Raw genomic sequence first — 16697 nt, forward strand, 5'->3', positions numbered from 1 at the left:
GCCTTGCTCTAACTCAGCTTGCAGCTTGTGTCTGGTGGTTGCCAGCACAAGCTCCAACAGTCTCTGATAGGCCAGAAGCTCATTGGAGACTGGGGGCTTCCTGTGGGCCAGATTGGTGGTCCCCGAGGGCTGCAAATGACCCCCGGACTGGAGTTTGACCACCCCCGTATTATGGGACAGTTATTTTTTTCTACTAGCTCTTTCCCAAAAGAAGAGACACCACCTTGCTTTTAAATCGGTGGACAGGCAATTTCAGATTCAATGACCCCAGCAGGGAAGGAGGAATGTGTAGTAATGGGGAAGGCAGCCCAGCCAGTGACCCTTGTTATGAAAATCAGGGTGTTCCAAGCATCTCCCAATGTTCTTCTGTGCAATATTGGAGAATATCTGATGTTGCTGGATGCGTGGCATGGCTCTACTCTCACTCCTTAGGAGTGTGAGGTCCCTCTCTCTTTTCCTTGCAGGTGTGTAGTGCCTAGATAGGATTTCTTATTGGCAAGGGCACATTCTCAGAGGCAATTTCTTCATCATCATCATCATCACACCACGTGTTTCAGGGCTGAGCCTGCACGCTGAAAACAGTGTTCTCTCCTGGTCAGTGAAGGCAGGGAGGGCACTGCTTCTATCGTGCCTGAAACATCCAATCCAGGGCAGGGCAGGCAGGTCCCTGACAGAAACAGGGTTGTCAGATGAAAGGAGACAAGCCCTTTATTGGGATGAGTTCTCCTTCTCAAGCCGCTCCTGATCAACTGCCTTTTCTGTCTTTCTTTCTTTTTTATACGTAACTCTCAGATCAGGATAATTAGCCTGCATCACTAACAAGATAATAACACATTTACTGCACAGTTGACTCTTAAGCATCAAAGGGCTTTACAAAGATCAACCTGTGAATCTCCCCAACATCCATCTGTTGGACATCAGTGTTACCCACAGAAAAAATCACAAGCAGAAAGAAGCTGCTTGAGGCTGTCTTACAGACCAGGACCAACAATACAAATGGTCCACTCCATTCACTCTCAAATGCACCCAACCCACCAAATCTTATTTATGCAGAAGTCCTATTGATTTCAGAGGAGTTTGCTGCCAAGTACGAACATCTCGGAAGCTTGCACCAAAGGCCAATTCCCCTTCCTCTTGTCTTTTTTTGGTGTTCTGCTAAGGTGATGTTATCCTAAGCTGTCTTTCTCCAGCATTTTCTGATGTCAATCCCCTGGTTGGCAACCTTCAGTCTCGAAAGACTATGGTATAAGCCTACAGCACCCGGTATTCCTAGGCGGTCTCCCATCCAAGTACTAACCAAGCCTGACCCTGCTTAGCTTCCAAGATCAATCTTCCAAGATGCTTAGCTTCCCTGCTTAGCTTCCAAGATGTCAATCGTTACTCTGGAATAAGGAGGCAGATCCATACCATTATCCCAATCATGATTGACCTCTCTCCTGCTTCTGTGGCTGATATTTCAGTTGAGAGAGCTAGCATGAAAGGACCAGGCTACATGTTTAACAACACAATGTGCAGCTAGGGCAGACAGCAGGCTTGCAAAATTGAGGATCAGAAAAACTTTTTTTTTCAAAATCTATGGTGGTTTTATATGAATTTGGGGTGCTGATTCCAAAAATGGCATCATTTTTGCCCAGTTACATCTAGTTTTACAGATAGGACGTAGCCTTGCTTGGGAATGGTTTGTATTCCCAGCTTTGTATCTCCAAAACTAAACATGATAGGGCAAAACGGATTTCATTTTTGGAATCAGCACCCCTAGCACTTACTAGGGTTTGTGTCACTCCATGATGGACCTCCTCCCAGGTGGTGGGTGTGTTGATGCACCATTGCCTCACCCCACCGTTGTTTTGGCAATAACTTTTGATAGAACAGAGATATTTCAATGTGTTTTGTTCTATTGCATTTCGCATGAAATTACACACTGAATGATATATAACATAAAGATATTCAAAAATACCAAAATTTTTAAAATTTTGGCTGATAGTGATGTCACTCTCCCCCCGCCCGTGCACATCACCTGGTGTAGCACCCCAAATATACCCAGGAATAGGCCAAACTTTTAGACAGCAAAATGTTTGTTGGCCTGTGCTATTGGGCATGGACCTTACTTAGTTTCTGACTGTCCACCAATTACGTGCCAAAGCTCTTACCACACTCCTTAATTCATATAAACTCACCCATCTGCAATGCTGCCTTTGTTCTGAAGCCTGCCTCACTTCTAGCCCTGGACCTGATTCTATTTCATCATTGAACAAGACCTGATTATGGAAAGATGGCCCCCATCCCAATTTCTCACAGCCATAATTCAAAAATTGGCCTGAAGGTATGAAAATATGTAATACCCTACACTGATTTAAAAAGGGACGGGGTACACGGTGCTCAAATGATAGCATAGCCTTTCCCAGCACCCACAATTGAAGGAGAAGAAAATGGATGATTTGTTGTGATTACTTCATCAGTGAAATTCATTAATAATGAATTTATACAGTGAATATTCTTTTTCCATCAGGCATTAATTGAAATTCTCCCATGTTGTAAACCAGTGGTTTTCAATTTTCCACTTTCACAATCCAATTCCACATCAATTCCTCTGTCGAGGCACCCCAGCAATACATGTTAATTAGCATGAAAGCCAAAAGTGCCCAAAAGAGGCACCTCTGTCTATCAGATACTGGAGACAAACAACAGAGGAAGACTATCAGCTTGCTTCCTGGGGGAATCTGGGTGACTTCAGTTAATCGAGGTCATTAATTAAAGCTGTAAGATGCTACAATGGAAATTAAACCCCCTCCCATCTGATCACTTTCTTTCAGGGACTATCTCATTACAATTGGCTTGAAATGGCCAATTGAACCTCAATTGGCTTGGGTACTAGACACTATAATACTGGTTTTCTGCTCTCTTCCAGCTTATTACTTTATAAAAAATATTTGCTATGTTTTACAGTATGTTATTTTTATTAATCTTAACATTTTTAAATTTCAAAACTGATTTGTAAGGTGTCTTAAGCCCTTGAATCAAAAAGGTAGGATAAAAACAGTTAAATAAATAATTCTGAACACTAAAGTCCACTTCTCTAGTCCAAGGGTCATCAGAACTGCATGGATTTCCAACTCAAAGAATCCCACACACAAGCTACACTTGAAGCTCCAGCAAAAGTCAGTCTGGTTAAATGATTCCCTTCTGACTCAAGGGCAAGGCATGCATTGTTCTCCCTTGACGCACATCCAAGGCACCTCACACGCTTGTTCCTCACAAAAAGAGACATGAAAATTCCAGGTCAAACCAGACATCAGATGTATTGTGTGATTCTAGGCTCAATGAATCATGGGGTCTGGCAATTTTGATAGGAGTCAGTGCATATCACCTGATCTGACCAGGCCTTTTGGGGTATGGAGGTTTCTGTGGACAGTTTGCCTGTAGTTTACTCCTTTGGCCAGAGCTGGATGGTGGCACACAGACCGAACCCCCCCTCTTAAGGTCACTGGTTCAACCCTTGCTGTGGGCTAGAGCCATCCTCACAAAATGTCCTGAGGGACTGAACCATCTCTGTTCTGGCAGATCCTCTCTTTGAAGTGGAAGTCCAAGCATTCAACAGGCAAGTGGATCCTTGTCAGTGGCGTAACTAGAGGGGGTGCAAAGCACTAAGTTTTGCAGGGAGCCTCCCTACAGCATGCAAGTGGCCCCTCCCCTTTGGATCCAGTCCAAGCAGGCGTATGCTTCCGTTTTGCTCCCCCTGCCCAGAATGGCTCTGAAGGGAAGGGCCTGCAGCGAGGCTCCCTGCAAAACTTAGTGCTTTGTACTCTTCTCTAGCTATGCCACTGATCCTTGTTAACATAATACCAGCTTCTGAGTTTCTGAACTAGCCTTGTTTTCACTTGTTACTCCATTAGACAGGACTGCAGGAAAAGGAACTGATACCAGCGTCCTTTGAACAGTGGCACATGTGAGACATTGGTCTGACAAGCCTAATTTTGCAGACCATTCCTTGTACATGACTCCCTCAGGGCAAAACAACTGTCTGCATTGGAAATTGCGCCAGAGAAAGAGACTTGATCTCATCGGAGGCATGGAAAGCATTGCATGAAGGGCTGGGTCTGTTAGGGTGAGTGGAAAGGTGAACCGCTCCTTCCAGGATGTTTAAAGTCCTATCCCTACTTGTCAGCTTTACTTGTTTGTTTTTTTGCACTTGAAGGGCAGCGGGGAGAAGTCAGCAGACTTTTGCATGAGAAAAGGTGCAGGCAGTTTCTTACCCAACTGCTTAGCAGGAATAAACCTCGTCCCACCTTCTAGGGTCCTGACCAATGGTTACAAGGGCACTGGAATGGTGTCAGGTCCAGGACAAGAGTTCTGGATCCCGTGGATGCTGCCGCCACTGATACCGGGACCTGCCCCGGGCCTGACCTCAGCCCGCCTGACCCCACCTGAACCCACTCCCAAAATTAACCTCTCAACCAGGGTCCATCAACAGCTGATCTGTGGACCCCATCTGGTCCTTGTGCAGGTGGATGCACGCCTCAGAACAACATAGAGGGTGCTGCACCCACAACCCTTGCAGCCTGCCAACACAATGTGCCAATGAGCTTGGGCTGTTGGTGCACTGTCTAATCTGGCTGGAAGTCGTTACCTAGGATCCCATAATTATGCAGGGGCTGGACAGAGTGGATAGAGAGAGACGCTCTTTTTCCTCTCACATAACACCAGAACCGGGGGACATCCACGAAAGCTGAGTGTTGGGAGAGTTAGGACAGACAGAAGAAAATATTTCTTTACCCAGCGTGTAATTAGTTTGTGGAACTCCTTGCCACAGGAAGTAGTGATGGCATCTTGCCTGGATGCCTTTAAGAGGGAATTGGACAAATTTCTGGAGGAAATGTTCATTATGGGTTACACGTCATAGTAGGTATGTGCAAGCACTTGGTTTTAGAGGCAGGCTGCCTCTGATTGCCAGTTGCAGGGGAGGGCACCAGGGTGCAGGTTGTGTCTGTTGTCTTGTGTGCTCCCTGAAGCACTTGGTGGGCCACTGTGAGATACAAGAAGCTGGAATAGATAGTCCTTTGGCTTGATCCAGCAGGGCTCTTCTTATGTTCCTCCCCATCAGTGGCTGACAGAAATCCCAATTGCAGGTAACTGGAGATGGTGGGACTGGATCTGGGACTTTATGCTTGCAGTGTAGGTTTTCTACCATTGAGTGATGTCTTCCCCTCAGCACACGTGAAGCTCGCAGCCACACAGTTTTGGGGCACAGGCCTGGCTCCATGTTGACTTTTCTTCTGTGACATTGTACTAAACTGCTGGGATGGGGCTAGTATATGTGCAATGCACCTATGTGTGCATGCACACACATGGCACACTGTTTTGGGGGTGGGGGTGTCAGGACTGGAGAAACATAGAGTGAGAACCTTGATGGTTACCTACTAGTTTCCCACTCCAGTTAGCCCCTGCCCTGCAACGTACATTTAAGTCTAAATGAGGGGAAGCTACTGGGCTGGGGCACCTTCCTTATGAGGAAAGGCTACGGCGTTTGGGCCTCTTCAGCCTAGAAAAGAGACGCCTGAGGGGGGACATGATTGAGACATACAAAATTATGCAGGGGATGGACAGAGTGGATAGGGAGATGCTCTTTACACTCTCACACCAGAACCAGGGGACATCCACTAAAATTGAGTGTTAAAATTTAGAACAGACAAAAGAAAATATTTCTTTACTTAGCATGTGGTTGGTCTGTGGAACTCCTTGCCACAGGACACCTTTAAAAGGGGATTGGACAAGTTTCTGGAGGAAAAATCCATTACAGATTACAAGCCATGATGTGTATGCGGAACCTCCTGATTTTAGAAATGGGCTATGTCAGAATGCCAGATGCAGGGGAGGGCACCAGGATGAGGTCTCTTGTTATCTGGTGTGCTCCCTGGGGCATTTGGTGGGCCGCTGTGAGATACAGGAAGCTGGACTAGATGGGCCTATGGCCTGATCCAGTGGGACTGTTCTTATGTTCTAGAAGGAGTCTGTACCAAGTATGGGAATGTCAGACAGACAGGCAGGGCAGATGACAGGTTGTCCTGCACTGCAGACTAAATTTTGCAGAAGGATCATCTTTGGCAGTGAGAGACCAACACATTCATGGCACTTCATGGCTCCTCACCATAAAGGGAGCTTCAGGATTTGCATGTGCTTAATGAACGGGCAGCCAGGCCTGTCCAGCTAGGTTGGGGGGGGTGGGATGCCGGGACCAGCTGGGTTCCACTTCATTCCAAGCAACTTGATGACATCATCAGAGCAAAGTCATATATCTCCTGGTCCATAGGAAGCACGGGTAGTTCCCTGCCAGTAACCTGAGTGTGCCATTCACTGGCAGCTCAGAGAGGAGAACTCACTTACAGGTGCAAGGACTGGGGATTCCTTGAGCATTGTAAGTTGCTAATGCGAGAAACCATCTAGCTACATGAAAGGGCTTTTTGTTATCTTGTCTGCTATGTTACTCCAGCCAGCATGTAAACTTTCCCAGGTTTAACCTATTTCTGCCCAGCCCACAGGGGTATACATTTAATCCCTGTTGCGTATATGCCACGCTGGGCAGAAATGGCTTTTAAGGTAGCAGCAACTTCTGGGGGCTCCATCTGCGAGTTACTGCATCCATTTCATGCTTTTCTTTGTGCTTTCTTTACTTCATTCTTTTCTCTGGGCTTTCCAGCCTAGCTCAGGCATTTTCCATCAGCCTGCTTGTGCTTTTGTTAGCCACTTTTTTTCCTCATATTATTAATTCCCTTTTCTTTTGGACTTATAATAAACTAATTATAGTTCAACCTTTTGTCTGCCAGGTTCACGTTCATGGGCAAAACAGTGGACTGACACTATTCACCCTGCAGACATTGCAGTGGGTTTGACTTTTAATAATAACCCCTGGGTTTCAGTGTACTCCTCAGAGTGCTTTTTTCCCAGATTCCTCCCCACCCCCCAGCCTGGTCTCTGTAGCCTGGGATGGTGGCAGTAGACACAACTACCAAAACTTTTCCCCCCATTCAGCTATTGGTCTAGTAAAGGGAAACCAGAAACCATGCACATTAACCACTAGGTGCTACTCCCAGGATTCCCTTTTCCTGACAATGGCAGAAGCCAAGAGCATCAGCTGCACATTCCCCCCTCCCCCAATCTCTAACTGGGCCCACCAGGGCATACACTCAGGTTTGCTGCTCTATAATGTGTAAAAGGGCTTTGGGGGACATAGTTTCCTGCAGACCCATCACTTTTGGGATACAACTACATTTGAACTCAGTGCCTCTTTCTCACCTCCCCAAGCAGGTCAACCTGGTCTGGCGCATTGAATGTGTCTCCCCCCCCACCTGTCACTAGGGAGTACCAGAATTTGTAAAATGATGAAAATATACAAGAATCGTTTATCTGGGAGACAGTGAGGGGCAGAAGAGGTCTCAAGATTTCTTGGCCTTTAGCAGTTTACAGAGCAGCAGCTCTTGAGAAAACGGGAAAAGGGGGGGCTGGAGGAGAGATCTCTTGATTGGAATCATTATAAATTGTCTTGCCTTAGTTCTTGCTACACAAATTCCAGGCTAAATTATCATCTAATTTCAGAGAGCTCCATGACTGAGATTATCGGTGAGTCATTTGTAATTATGTTCCAGATTGTATTAAAGCATGAAAATACAAAGGCTTCTCATCAAACACTAAGAGGGGGAAAGAATCAAATTACATTTTGCAGGCAGGATAACAGTGCAGACTACATTTCAGATTCACGGCATATTATAAATGCAAAACAGAAGAGAAGGATGTGGGGGGGGCGGGGCGGAGAACTCTTAGCTTTAAAAGAGCACAAGAAGCATCACCACCCCGGCCTAGATATTTATGCACACCACTGTCACCCATGATCTGTTGCCAGGAATCATTTGGTTGGCTGCTTGGCCTTAGACCTGGCAGGTGAACCCTAGACTAAATAGCCTTTGAGCAGATCCAGCACAGGTTCCTAGGGCACCTGAGAGGGGACATGATTGAGACATACAAAATTATGCAGGGGATGGACAGAGTGGATAGTGAGACTCTCTTAACATCAGAACCAGAAATTAAGTGCTAAAATTGAGTGTTGGGAGAGTTAGGACAGACAAAAGAAAATATTTCTTTACTCAGCATGTAGTTAGTTTGTGGAACTCCTTGCCACAGGATATGGTGATGGCATCTGGCCTAGATGCATTTAAAAGGGGATTGGACAAATTTCTGGAGGAAAAGTCCATCACGGGTTACTAGCTATGAAGTGTAATGTGCAACCTCCCTATTTTAGAAGTGGGTTACCTCAGAATGCCAGTTGCAAGGGATGGCACCAGGATGCAGGTCTCTTGTTGTCTTGTGCCCTCCCTGAGGCATAAGAACATAAGAAGAGCCCCGCTGGATCAGGCCAAGGGCCCATTTGGTCCAGCTTCCTGTATCTCACGGTGACCCACCAAATGCTTCAGGAGCACACAAGACAACAGACACAATCTGCATCCTTGTGCCCTCCCCTGCATCTGGCAATCATAGACAGCCTGCCTCTAAAACCAAGAGCTTGCACATACCTACTATGACTTGTAACCCGTAATGAACTTCTCCTCCAGAAATTTGTCCAGTCTCCTCTTAAAGGCATCCAGGCAAGATGCCATCACTACATCCTGTGGCAAAGAGTTCCACAAACTATTTGCATGCTGCGTAAAGAAATATTTTCTTCTGTCTGTCCTAACTCTTCCAACACTCAGCTTTCGTGGATGTTCCCTGGTTCTGGTGTTATGCGAGAGGGAAAAGAGCATCTCTATCCACTCTGTCCATCTCCTGCATGATCTTCTATTTTTCCCCCTCAGGCACCTCTTTTCTAGACTGAAGACTGAGGCATCTGATGGGTCACTGAGATACAGGAAGCTGGACTACATGGGCCTATGGCCTGATCAAGTGGGGCAGTTCTTATGTCCTATGGAAACTGCATACTCAGTCCAGCACTGTGAAACCACACGCACAGCACCCTTTGCTGTGCAGGGTTCTCAACCCAGTATGGAATATATATGCTACTACCTTATTTTGGGGCATTTGGTGGGCTGCTGTGAGATACAGGAAGCTGGACTAGATGGGCCTATGGCCTGATCCAGTGGGGCCGTTTTTATGTTCTTATTTTGAGTCCAACTGTTGGTCCACCTGTGTCAGCACTGTCTGCTCTGACTTCCAGGGTTTCAGGCAAGAGTCTTTCCCAGCCCTACCTGGAGATTCTGGGGATTAAACCCCAGAACTTTTTGCATGCAAATCACATTCTGTACCACTGAGCTGCAGTTACTGAGTCTTGCATCCCCACATGCTGTTCCTGTTCCTATATCTGCAGTTGAAATGTTGTTAGACAGCAGGAATGTGAAGGATCTCTGTCTAAGACCCTGGAAGGCTACTACCAGTGGGAATAGGCAGACTAATGGTTGACCAATTAAGGCAACTTCTTCCCTTCATATGAAGAGCTGTAGAGAGGAACAGAAGCAACAAACAAGAGTCAAAGTGCCATGGAAGACCCTGAAGTTCCACCCCTTAACCATGAAATGATCTGCCTAGTAGAGCCACATTCAGGCTTTTGAAATTTCACTAGACCCTACCTGATGCCATTAACCCTACTCCAATTCAGATTCCCACAGCTCAATCTGTGGAATTAATTATTTAATCTGTGGAACTCCTTGCCACGGGATGTGATGATGGTGTTTGGCCTAGATGCCTTTCAAAGGGGACTGGACAGATTTCTGGAGGAAAAGTCCATCACAGGTTACAAGCCAGGTATGTACAACCTCCTGGTTTTAGAAGTAGGCTACCTCAGAACGTCTAATGCAAGGGAGTGGCCATAGGGTGCAGGTATCTTATTGTGTGCTTCCTGAGGCATCTGGTGGGCCACTGTGAGATACAGGAAACCGGACTAGATGGGCCTTTGGCCTGATCCAGCGGGGCTCTTCTTATGTTCTTAGCTGCTATTGGAGGAGAAAAAGTCCCCAGTTGAAGATATTTCCTGCTGTCAAACAGTAGCTGCCAAGGCAAAAAGGCTATTCAGTTAGGGACCTCAGCAGGGGAAATGTTAAAGCCCAGTCCCCTCCAGTGTGGTCCTGATCCACATTGCACTGCAAAGCAGCTGCTTATTTTATAAGCAATATTAAGCCCACATGTTTTGGCCCTCACTCTTCAAGAGACCTCAGTACCTCTTTGTTGGGTTTCATTTTGCATCCAGAAATTTCAGCACTATTTCAGATTGGACAAATTTAAACCTCTCCACAATGGCTGCTCTGTTGAATGCTCTGCTCTCTCACCACTTCCATTCAGGTCCTGGGGAACAACCGATCTTCCACCGATACAAGGCCATCGTATCCCCCTCGCGTTCCGTTTCGGTCGAGATAATCTCAAGTTTTTCAGAAAAAGAATTAAGCTGTGATGATACAAGGAAGGGGGAAAATCCTTTAAGACTTTGGGGGCTAATATTCTGCTGAAGTGTAACTTGAAAAGCCTGCCAGTATTTCCTTCATCATCACATTTAAAAAGACTCTTGGAACCATCTGCCAACTAATAAAGACTTTATTAAAGCTTTAATCTTGCATTCCATAATGAAACATATACTAAAAGACGGGGGTGGGAGGCAGGGGGGCTTGTATCGAAGACAGACAGCGTGGCAACAGCTACTGTTTCATTCCTTCCAACCTGGTGATACTCATTCCCATTACTAATTAAAGAGACTCAAGATGCTGGATCCTTTGAACATCTCGTAATTCCTAAACTGCATCTTCGCTTGTATTCATTTAAAGCCCATTGACTGCTCAGCTTAGCTCTTATCACAGGGTTTTCAGAGCTGAAAAGGAAAAGGTTTACTGTGCAGCTCCAATCTGTCTTCCTATGCTTGATGCCTCAAATGTTCATTATGAAGCATGGGGAGATTCCAACGCTTGTCATTTCAACAGTGTATTTCTTGAATTCATTGTTTTGGTAGTAAGCTTTGTGGAGGGGTTGCAGAATCCATCGTGATCTAGCCCAGTGGTTCCCAAACTATAGGTCGGGACACACTGGTGGGTCGCCAAAGGGTGGTGGAAAGATCAGATAATTAATTGCCTCAAGCCCTGAGGCTATTCAAAAATCAGCTACTGAAACTGCTAATTACCCTGCAAAGAACTCAGCTTCTGCAGTTTGCAAGCATGTAAATATAGGGAGAGAAATGTTTGAGGGACTTTTTTCTGGTTATTATAAATAAGCATTATTTCTTTCTAGATCTTTTTTTAAAGTCTGGTAAACCTAGGTGGGTCCCAATAGAGTGTCATTTAAAAAAGTGGGTCCCGGTGCCAAAAAGTTTGGGAACCACTGGGCTAGCCCAAATGTATTTATACTTAGGCTGCAATCACTTACAGGCATACTTTGGGAAAAGGTTACCTTGAGTGGAACAGAATCCACTTCTAAGTCAATGTGCACAGGGTCAGAATTCAGGAGTAAAGCACATGCTTTGAATGTCGAAAATCCTAGGCTCAATCTCCAGCTAAAAGGATCTCCATGATCAGGGCAAAACTCTGCCTCTGAGAGCCTAGATCGCTGCTGGCAGAGCAGATAGTACTCACCCCCTCAATGATCTGATGCAGTGTAAGACACTTCATGTAAGGGACTGCAGTGCATCTCACTGATTTCAATAGTTCTGCATAAGAACATAGAATTACAACAGCCTACGGGAGTGGTTGGTTGGCAACCTTCAGTCTCGAAAGACTATGGTATCAGCCTACAGCACGTGGTATTCCCAGGCGGTCTCCCATTCAAGTACTAACCAGGCCTGACTCTGCTTAGCTTCCGAGATCATGGCATAAGCCTACAGCACCCGGTGTTCCCAGGTGGTCTCCCATCCAAGTACTAACCAGGCCTGACCCTGCTTAGCTTCCGAGATCATGGCATAAGCCTACAGCACCCGGTATTCCCAGGCGGTCTCCCATCCAAGTACTAACCAGGCCTGACCCTACTTAGCTTCCGAGATCATGGCATAAGCCTACAGCACCCGGTATTCCCAGGTGGTCTCCCATCCAAGTACTAACCAGACCTGACCTTGCTTAGCTTCCGAGATCAGATGAGATCAGGCATGTGCAGGGTAACAGTTTTGCAGCCTTACTGGACCCAAGATCCACCTTTAATTCCAACCTCCAACAGTTTTAAGTTATTTTCTGCATCTGTCCATCTTTCCTCCTAAGATGGCCAGATGCAAAGGAGACCAGCAAGGCTCCAGCATGTTCAGCAACTGCGCAGAATAGGCCATTTCAGCAGGTGCAGCTTACCACATTGTGATGAGAACTTTCTGAAATCACCTCTGCTGCACACCTGCCATCTGCCTCATTTCCAAAATGTAGAACTTGCTCCTCCATCTCTGAAGGTGCCTGTGGCACACCGCATAGTGAGCTCATTCAAAATGTCAAAACTAGCAGTAATTAGGAATAAAGGTGAACATTAATACAGAGGGATTAAGATGCTATTCTCAAGGCCAGAGACAATTCAGGCAAAGAATTGGATGCTAAGGCAAATCGGAGGTCTGGAGAAATCAATAGGTCTTTATGCCAAACTGCAACCAGGGAGGAAGTCAACCTACTCTGCTATCGGAGAGAGTGCCAGATTCCAGGCGCCACCACCAAGAAGACCTCTTCTATGTGCCCATCAGCAGTGCTTCCAGTCATGGCAGGACCCAAAGTAGGGGACTCTGCTGAACTTTCTGAATGGGCAACAGGACTGTGATTCACATTCAGGGCAGAGGACTTGCCCTCCTTGCTATTCAGTAATTTCTCTCTTTCTCTATGTTAAAGCTAAACAAATGAAAACTGGTTGTGGTCCACTGGTGCAACTGACATGAATGCATCAGTTCTACTCAATTCTAATCCAGTGTTTCTCAACTAGTGGTATGGGTACCACCACTGGTACTTGAGGTGGTATCTGGTGGCACTCATGGGATCTCCAGACACCTGCCACCCAGCAGTAAAACCAGTGATGCAATGCAACAAACAGCAATTTGCTTGGCAGGCAGAGCTCCAAAATATGCTTTTTGCATGCTAGAAGAAGCCCACCCATCCATCCTGAGCCTCTTACTAATGTTTTTTGAATCATACCTGCCTCCCAACCCAGAAGTAACTGGTGATGATGTCATCCACTGGCATCACTAGGGGGGTGTGGGGGGTGCAGGCTGCACCGAGTGATGTGCCAGGGAGGGTGACAGGTTAAAATCGCGGCATTTTGCAGCAACTGTTACCCTGCACATGCCTGATCTCGTCTGATCTTGGAAGCTAAGCAGGGTCAGGCCTGGTTAGTACTTGGATGGGAGACCGCCTGGGAATACCGGGTGCTGTAGGCTTATACCATAGTCTTTTGAGACTGAAGGCTGCCAACCATTTTCCTGCCAAGGATGCTGGACTCATCCAAGATGCAGAGCCCAATCCTATGAGCCCACCAACTGCGGCGTTGCCCCGCCCACTGCATAGGGTGATGCGCAGGCCTCCTGCACCGGGTGACACGAATCCTAGTGATGCCACTGATGTCATCAAAGTTTCTTCCAGTGGTACTTCCAAAACATGGGCCATGAGAAGTGGTACAGAAGGGGACAAATTTTGAGGAATGCTGTTCTATTCTGTTCTGATCCATTTGTGGGTTTAGTGAAATATGTAGTGTGTGCCTCTTGAAACCTCCACTTGAGTCCAAGTGCATTCAAATGATGTCATATTCACCGTCATGAGACTAGCAACATACTGACTGATCACTTCCTACTTTGTCCATCACCAGGCTTAGCTGGGAAATTGACTGATGAGCAAAGAGCCAATGATACATAATGATTCAGGACATGATGATCTATAATGAGTTGAAGCAGTTGATTTTATAACTATCACAATCAGCCTGAAGAAAACACAGGTCATGGTTCAGGATGTGGACTCACCTCCCTGCATTGCAATCTCTGTGCATGAATTGGAGGTTGTCCATGACTTTGTGTACCTTGGCTCAACGATCCCCGACACTCTTTCTCTCGATACCGAGCTAAACAAATGCATCGGTAAAGCAGCTATCATGTTTTTCAGACTCACAAAGAGAGTATGGTCCAACAAGAAGCTGACGGAACATACCAAGATCCAGGTCTACAGAGCTTGCGTCCTGAGTACACTTCTGTACTGCAGCAAGTCATGAGCTCTTCGTTCACAACAGGAGAGGAAACTGAACACTTTCCACATGCGCTGCCTCCGATGCATCCTCGGTATCACCTGGCAGGACAAAGTTCCAAACACAGTCCTGGAATGAGCTGGAATCCCTAGCATGTATACACTGCTGAAACAGAGACGCCTGCGTTGGCTTGGTCATGTCGTAAGAATGGATGATGGCCAGATCCCAAAGGATCTCCTCTATGGAGAACTTGTGCAGGGAAAGCGCTCTACAGATAGACCACAGCTGCAATACAAGGATATCTGCAAGAGGGATCTGAAGGCCTTAGGATTGGACCTCAACAGATGGGAAACCTTGGCCTCTGAGCGGCCCGCTTGGAGGCAGGCTATGCAATATGGCCTCTCCCAGTTTGAAGAGACACTTGGCCAACAGACTGAGGCAAGGAGGCAAAGAAGGAAGGTCCATAGCCAGGGAGACAGACCAGGTACAGACTACACTTGCTCCCAGTGTGGAAGGGATTGTCACTCCTGAACTGGCCTTTTCAGCCACACTAGACGCTGTTCCAGAACCACCATTCAGAGCACGATACCAGAGTCTTCCAAGACTGAAGGTTACCAACAAACATGAAAAAATGTAACTGGTCCCAAACCAGAGATGATCCAATACACAACAACTGCCCCACAAGGCAGAAAGAAGTGCTATCGGGTATTGATTTGAATGCAGATAGCAGCCTGGCTACCCACACACTTGACTACTTCTGTATGGATCTTACAGTTGCGTTGATACACATAGGGCTGGCCTACCTCCTGCTCCTTCTTGCAAAGCAAGAGGGCAACAGAAGAGAGAAGGAAGTGCAATGGAGTGGTGAGCTAGAGAATCTTGCCTTTCCACATGGTCCCATTTTGAGTTTTGGAACCATCACTAGTTTTTAGAAATTATAGCCCAGTTCTATTTGGGCCTCACAGTGACAAAACTCACACTCCATCAGTGCAAGGTCCAGGCTACTCCCATGCAGCTGTTGCAATGGCGCTTGGGCCAAGGCCACCAGCACCAAGGATTGGCAGCCCTGAGCGCAAGCAACAACCTACAGGCTGAGCACCCACAGGCTGAGGGAATGTACTGGGGGAAGATCAGGGTGAGGATTGGGACCAGCCAGAGGCATGCTGAGGGTTGACTAGGGGCAGACATCAGTGGCAGTCAATACCCTCTGCCCCTGGCCTGGGCTTAAAACATCCCTTGGACCCACTTGGATTTACACCAGAGTGGATGTAGATCCGCATAGGCCCATGGGGGGACAAGACTGCACCGGTGGGTGGGCCGAGCCTGGGATGGGAGTGGAACTGGCCTCCACCACGTAGGCCAGATCCTAACCTCCCTCCCAAGCAGCCTGGCCTAACTCTGTGCTGCTCAGATGTGCACCAGCGATTGAGCTGGCCCAGTTCTGAGCAACTCCATTGCGGTAGCTGGGGCAGTGTTCAGGGTAAGAGGAAAAAGTATTCCCTGGCCCGTAGTTGAGCCACAGTCACCTCCAACCCCGTGCTGGATACAGTGCAGGCTCCAGCCTTACTGTTCCAGCACAAGTTAGGATTGGGCTGTTATTTGCTAAGCCACTTGTACATTACAAAAAGCTTAGAATAAGAATTTCATTTGGGATTGTTTCTGGCGGTTGCCATAACTGCATGATTTGGAGAGAACGTGCACTGTTTAGAGAATCTCTGCCTTTATGGAAAAAGAAATCACACACACACAGACGTCAACGATTAAAAATGCCTTGCTTCGTATATCCGAAAGAAGTGTATATACAGGAGATTTTATACACTGCTGTCCAAATCACATTGAGGTCAAGCAGTCATAAAAAAAAAAACAGAAAGCCAGTACAATATTTGCAAGAATGCATATAATAAAAGATAACTTTAAAAAAAACACTTGCATTTACAGCAGATATATTACAGTTGTTTGAAAGAAGAAAAGGCTAAGCATGGCTCATACAGGACTGGTCTGACCCCAAGTGATGTACAGTTCCATTGCTCTCCCCAACTCTCTCATGCGCAAGCCCCATCATTGCCACCATCCTCCTCAACAACTGGGAGGGGCAAGGAGAGGGGGGTAAGAGGAGGCAAGGCACGGCAAAGCCTGGCCTCCTGCCCCCTTCCTTGATCTCTGGCACTGGCTCAGTGCTCCACGCCTTCCTGTTTGAAATCGATATGGCAGTGCTCTGCTTGTCCTGTTTATTTCAAGCAGGCTGGCATGACGGAGAGGGAGGGCCATGTCAGAGCTCATGGGAAGGCCTGCGCTCAGTGCATCCTGCTCGGCCTCTTCTTTACCACCAGGGCTGCTTCCTCCTATCCCCCCCCCCTTCTTCTTGCTCCAGCAGCCCTGGAGCAAGTGGTGGGTTGCCACTGCCCTGATCCTCTGTTTCGGGGCAGGAAGAGGATCAGAGAGCACATTAAAGCAGCTTTGCAGGCAGCATGCCAGAGCATCACTCCTCCCCAACTTGCCACTCAAGGCAAGAGTTTCCATAGGTCTTATCGCTAGGCCAGCCCTAGACTCAA

The 16697-nt window shown here is 46.9% G+C and overlaps 2 pseudogenes; one reads left to right on the plus strand and one right to left on the minus strand.

Moving 5' to 3' along the window:
* Nucleotides 1-12004: 12004 nt before the first annotated feature.
* LOC136637176 (5S ribosomal RNA) lies at nt 12005-12123 on the minus strand (annotated as a pseudogene).
* Nucleotides 12124-13231: 1108 nt separating this feature from the next.
* LOC136638117 (5S ribosomal RNA) lies at nt 13232-13351 on the plus strand (annotated as a pseudogene).
* The last annotated feature ends 3346 nt before the right edge of the window (nt 13352-16697 follow it).

This window comes from Tiliqua scincoides, chromosome 1, assembly GCF_035046505.1.
Source record: "Tiliqua scincoides isolate rTilSci1 chromosome 1, rTilSci1.hap2, whole genome shotgun sequence".
Taxonomy (NCBI): Eukaryota; Metazoa; Chordata; class Lepidosauria; order Squamata; family Scincidae; genus Tiliqua; species Tiliqua scincoides.